The 6,485-nt window shown below is 38.2% G+C and overlaps 1 non-coding gene across 1 annotated transcript; it reads left to right on the forward strand.

Moving 5' to 3' along the window:
• Positions 1-4,784: 4,784 nt before the first annotated feature.
• On the forward strand, positions 4,785-4,892 carry LOC112746753 (small nucleolar RNA R71). The gene has a single exon (XR_003174619.1). It is a non-coding gene; the product is annotated as a small nucleolar RNA R71 (small nucleolar RNA).
• The last annotated feature ends 1,593 nt before the right edge of the window (positions 4,893-6,485 follow it).

A 6,485-nucleotide genomic window follows, 5' to 3' on the forward strand; every position in this document is an offset into this window, starting at 1 on the left:
ATTCTTGAACACAACTACTTTATGAGTCTTGGCCGTGGCCCTAAGCACTTTGTTTTCCAGTATTACCACCGGATACATAAATGCCATAGACACATAACTGGGGTGAACCTTTTCAGATTGTGACTCAGCTTTGCTAAAGTCCCCAATTAGAGGTGTCCAGGGTTCTTAAGCACACTCTTCTTTTTGCTTTGGACCTTGACTTTAACCACTCAATCTCAAGTTTTCACTTGACACCTTCACGCCACAAGCACATGGTTAGGGACAGCTTGGTTTAGCCGCTTAGGCCAGGATTTTATTCCCTTAGGCCCTCCTATCCACTGATGCTCAAAGCCTTGGATCCTTTTTATTTACCATTGCCTTTTGGTTTTAAGGGCTATTGGCTTTTTGCTCTTGCTTTTTGGTTTAAAGAGCTTTTGGCTTTTTCTATTTTTTCTTTTTTTTTGCCATTTTTCTTTTCCTTTTTTTTTCTGCAAGCTTTTGTATTCACTGCTTTTTCTTGCTTCAAGAATCATTTTTATGATTTTTCAGATTATCAAATAACATTTCTCCTTTTCATCATTCTTTCAAGAGCTAACATATTTAACATTCATAAACAACAACTTCAAAAGACATATGCACTGTTCAAGCATACATTCAGAAAACAAAAAGTATTGCCACCACATCAAAATAATTAAACCAGTTTCAAGGATGAATTCGAAACCATGTACTTCTTGTTCTTTTGTAATTAAAACAGTTTTCATTTAAGAGAGGTGAATGATTCATATTCATAACTTTAAGGTATAGACACTTAGACACTAATGATCATGTAATAAGACACAAATATAAATAAACATAAAGCTCAAAAATCGAAAAATAGGAAAATATATAAACATAAAGCTCAAAAATCGAAAAATAGGAAAATAAATAAACAAGGAGATTAAGGAATGAGTCCACCTTAGTGAGGGTGGCGTCTTCCTCTTCTTGAAGAACCAATGGTGCTCTTGAGCTCCTCTATGTCTCTTCCTTGTCTTTCTTGCTCCTCCCTCATAGCTCTTTGATCTTCTCTAATTTCATGGAGGATGATGGAGTGCTCTTGATGCTCCACCCTTAGTTGTCCCATGTTGGGACTTAATTCTCCTAGGGAAGTGTTGATTTGTTCTCAATAGTTTTGTGGAGAAAGTGCATCGCCTGAGGCATCTCAGGGATTTCATGGTGAGGAATCTCCTCATGCTCATGTTGAGGTCCATGATCTCTTATTTGCTCCATCCTTTTTTTAGTGATGGGCTTATCCTCTTCAATGAGGATATCTCCCTCTATGTAAATTCCAGCCGAATTGCAAAGGTGGCATATGAGGTGAGGAAAGGCTAACCTTGCCCAAGTGGTGGACTTGTCAGCTACCTTGTAGAGTTCTTGAGGTATAATCTCATGAACTTCCATCTCTTCTCCAATCATGATACTATGGATCATGATGGCCCGGTCTATAGTAACTTCAGACAGGTTACTATTAGGAATGATTGAGCGTTGAATAAACTCTAGCCATCCCCTAGCCACTGGTTTGAGGTCATGCCTTCTTAATTGAATCGGCTTGCCTCTTGAGTCAATTTTCCATTGAGCTCCTTCCTCACATATGTCTATGAGGACTTGGTCCAACCTTTAATCAAAGTTGACCCTTCTTGTGTAGGGGCGTGCGTTCTCTTCCATCATTGGCAAGTTGAACGCCAGCCTTACATTTTCCAGACTGAAATCTAAGTATTTCTCCCGAACCATAGTAAGCCAATGCTTCGGATTCGGGTTCACACTTTGATCATGGTTCCTTGTGATCCATGCGTTTGCATAGAACTCTTGAACCGTTAGGATCTCGACTTGTTGAATGGCGTTGGTGAGAACTTCCCAACCTCTTCTTTGGATTTCAAGTCGGATCTCCGGATACTCATTCCTTTTGAGCTTGAAAGGAACCTCAGGGATCACTTTCTTCTTGGCCACAACTTCATAGAAGTGGTCTTGATGGACCTTTGAGATGAATCTCTCCATCTCCCATGTCTCAGAGGTGGAAGCAATTGCCTTCCCTTTCCTCTTTCTGGAGGTTTCTCTGGCCTTAGATGCCATAAATGGTTATGGAAAAACAAAAAGCTATGCTTTTACCACACCAAACTTAAAATGTTTGCTCGTCCCCGAGCAAAAGAAGAAAGAAAGAAGTAGAAGAAGAAGAGAAATGGAGGAGAGGGAGATGGTTTCGGCCAAGGGGAAGAAGAAAGGGTCTTGTTGTGTGAAAATGAAGATGGAATGAGGGGTTTATATATGAGTGGGGAGGGGTTTAGGTTCGGCCATTTAGGGTTGGGCTTGGTAGGGAAAATATTTTGAATTTGAAGGTAGGTGGGGTTTGTGGGGAAGAGAAGATGGATGTGAGTGGTGAGGGAGTGATGGGAAAGAGTGATTGAGTTGATTGGTGAGGGGTATTTAGGGAGGAGTGTTATGAAAAGGTGGGAAGAGGAGAGAAGAAGGGTAGGTGGGGATCCTGTGGGGTCCACAGATCCTGAAGAAATCCTGTGGGGTCCACAGATCAAGTGGGGCCAAGGACTTAACATCGTTGCCTCAATTAGGCGTGTAAAACGCCCTATATATGCAATCCTGGCATTTAACGCCAGACTGCAGCATGTTGCTGGCGTTAAACGCCACTTCCTTGCTTGTTTTGGGCGTTCAACGCCAGTCTATAGCATGTTTCTGGCGTTAAACGCCAGTCTGATGCTTGTTTCTGGCGTTTAACGCCAGCTTTCCTCTGGGTGCAATCCTGGCGTTTAAGTGCCAGATTGCTGCTTATTTCTGGCGTTTAACGCCAGTTTCATGCTCTGTTCTGGCGTTAAACGCCAGCCAGATGCTCCTTACTGGCGTTTAAACGCCAGTAAGCTCTTCCTCCAGGGTGTGCTATTTTTAATGCTGTTTTTCATTCTGTTTTTAATTTTTCAGTAGTTTTTGTGACTTCACATGATCATCAACCTAATAAAACACGAAATAATAAAGAGAAAATAAAATAAAATTAATTAAATAACATTGGGTTGCCTCCCAACAAGCGCTTCTTTAATGTCAATAGCTTGACAGTGAGCTCTCATGGAGCCTCACAGATAATCAGAGCAAGGTTGGAACCTCCCAACACCAAACTTAGAGTTTGAATATGGGGGTTCACCACCAAACTTAGAGTTTGGTTGTGGCCTCCCAACACCAAACTTAGAGTTTGACTGTGAGGGCTCTGGTTGACTCTGCAGTGAGAGAAGCTTTTCATGCTTCCTCTCCATGGTTACAGAAGGAGATCCTTGAGTTTTAAACATAAGTTTGTCCTCATTCAGTTGAAAGATCAATTCTCCTCTGTCCACATCAATCACAGCTCTTGCTGTGGCTAGGAAGGGTCTTCCAAGGATGATGGATTCATCCTCATCCTTCCCAGTGTCTAGGATTATGAAATTAGCAGGGATGTAAAGGCCTTCAACTTTTACTAACACGTCCTCTACTTGTCCATAAGCCTATTTTCTGGAGTTATCTGCCATCTCTAATGAGATTCTGGCAGCTTGCACCTCAAAGATTCCCAGTTTCTCCATTACAGAGAGTGGCATGAGGTTTATCCCTGATCCAAGGTCACATAGAGCCTTCTCAAAGGCCATGGTGCCTATGGTGCAAGGTATTAAGAACTTTTCAGGATCCTGTTTCTTCTGAGGCAATGTCAGTTGATCCAGATCACTCAGTTCATTGATGAGCAAGGGAGGTTCATCTTCCCAAGTCTCATTACCAAATAATTTGGCATTCAGCTTCATGATTGCACCAAGGTACTTGGCAACTTGCTCTTCAGTAACATCTTCATTCTCTTCAGAAGAAGAATACTCATCAGAGCTCATGAATGGCATAAGGAGGTTCAATAGAATCTCTATGGTCTCTAGATGAGCCTCAGGTTCCTTTGGTTCCTAAGAGGAAAACTCTTTATTGATCACTGGACGTCCCAGGAGGTCTTCCTCACTAGGATTCACGTCCTTCCCCTCCCTTGTAGGTTCGGTCATGATGGTCAATTCAATGGCCTTGCACTCTCCTTTTGGGTTTTCTTCTGTATTGCTTAGGAGAGTACTTGGAAGAGTTTCAGTGACCCTTTTACTCAGCTGGCCCACTTGTGCCTCTAAATTTCTAATAGAGAACCTTGTTTTATTCATAAAACTTAAAGTGGCCTTAGATAGATCAGAGACTATATTTGCTAAGCTAGATGGATTCTGCTCAGAATTTTCTGTCTGTTGCTGAGTGGATGATGGAAAAGGCTTGCTATTGCTAAACCTGTTTCTTCCACCATTGTTAAAGCCTTGTTGAGGCTTTTGTTGATCCTTCCATGAGAAATTTGGATGATTTCTCCATGAGGGATTATAGGTGTTTCCATAAGGTTCACCCATGTAATTCATCTCTGCTATTGCAGGGTTCTCAGGATCATAAGCTTCTTCTTCAGAAGATGCCTCTTTAGTACTGTTGGATGATTCCTTCAATCCATTCAGACTCTGAGAGATCATATTGACTTGATGAGTTAATATTTTATTCTGAGCCAATATGGCATTCAGAGTATCAATTTCAAGAACTCCCTTCCTCATAGGCGTCCCATTACTCACAGGATTCCTTTCAGAAGTGTACATAAACTGGTTATTTGCAACCATGTCAATGAGTTCTTGAGTTTCTATAGGCGTTTTCTTTAGGTGAATGGATCCACCTGCAGAATGGTCCAGTGACATCTTTGATAGCTCAGACAGACCATCATAGAATATATCCAGGATGGTCCATTCTGAAAGCATGTCAGAAAGACACTTTTTGGTCAGTTCATTGTATCTCTCCCAAGCTTCATAGAGGGATTCACCTTCTTTCTGTTTGAAGGTTTGAACATCCATTCTAAGCTTACTAAGCTTTTGAGGAGGAAAGAACTTCGCTAAGAAAGCTGTGACCAGCTTATCCCAAGAGTTCAGGCTATCCTTAGGTTGAGAGTCCAACCATATTCTAGCTCTGTCTCTTATAGCAAACGGGAAAAGCATAAGGCTGTAGACCTCGGGATCAACCCCATTGGTCTTAACAGTATCACAGATCTGCAAGAATTCAGTTAAGAACTGAAAAGGATCTTCAGATGGAAGTCCATGAAACTTGTAGTTCTATTGCATCAGAGAAACTAATTGAGGTTTAAGCTCAAAGTTGTTTGCTCCAATGGTAGGGATTGAGATGCTTCTTCCATGTAAATTGGAATTTGGTGCAGTAAAGTCACCAAGCATCTTCCTTGCATTGTTATTATTTTCGGCCATGTTTTCTCCTTTTTCGAAAATTTCTGTCAGATTTTTCTCCAGAAAGTTGTGCTTTGGCTTCCCTTAGCTTCCTCTTCAGAGTCCTTTCAGGTTCAGGATCAGCTTCAACAAGATTGTTCTTATCCTTGTTCCTGCTCATATGAAAAAGAAGAAGACAGAAAAGAAAATATGGAATCCTCTATGTCACAGTATAGAGATTCCTTTATGTGAGTAGAAGAATAGAAAAATAGAAGAAGAGAATTTCGAACACCAAGAGGAAGAGAGGGTTCGAATTTTGAGATGAAGAGGAGTGTTAGTAAATAAATAAATAAATAAATAATTAGAAGGAGATGAGAGAGAGGGAATTTCGAAAATTAATTAAATTAAAAATAAAATTTAAAGTTAAATTTCGAAAATAAAAATTGAAATCAAATTAAATTAAAAATTAAAACAATTAGTTAATAAAAAAGAAATTTGAAAAAGGGGGAAGGGATTTTCGAAAATTAGAGAGAGATAATTTGTTAGGTAGTTTTGAAAAAGATATGATTGAAACAAAAAGATAAGATTGATTGAAAAAGATTTGAAAATCAATTTAAAAAAGATAAGAAGTTAGAAAAGATTTTGAAATTGATTTTGAAAAAGATGTGATTGAAATAAAAAAAAAAGATGTGATTGAAACAAAAAGATAAGATTGATTGAAAAAGATTTGAAAATGAAATTTAAAAAGATTTGATTTTGAAAATTAAAGTTGATTACTTGACTAACAAGAAACTAAAAAGATATGATTCTAGAGTTTAAAGATTGAACTTTTCTTATTAGGCAAGTAACAAACTTAATATTTTTGAATCAATCACATTAATTGTTAGTAATATTTTCGAAAACATGAAATAAACATAAGAAAGAGATTTTGAAAATTATGAAATAAGATAAGAAAAAGATTTTTGAAAATCATTTTGGAATTTTCGAAAATTATGAATGAAAAATGAAAAAGATTTGATTTTTGAAAAAGATTTGAAAAAGATAAGATTTTTAAATTGAAAATTTGATTTGACTCATAAGAAATAACTAAATTTTTAAATTTTTGACTAAATCAAATCAAATTTTCAAAAATTATGAGTGAAAAAGGGAAAGATATTTTTTTATTTTTGAATTTTCAATGAAGAAAGAGAAAAACAACCCAAAGACTCAATGCATGAAAATTTTGGATCAAAACATGTGATG

The sequence above is a fragment of the Arachis hypogaea genome, chromosome 14 (genome assembly GCF_003086295.3).
Source record: "Arachis hypogaea cultivar Tifrunner chromosome 14, arahy.Tifrunner.gnm2.J5K5, whole genome shotgun sequence".
Lineage (NCBI taxonomy): Eukaryota > Viridiplantae > Streptophyta > Magnoliopsida > Fabales > Fabaceae > Arachis > Arachis hypogaea.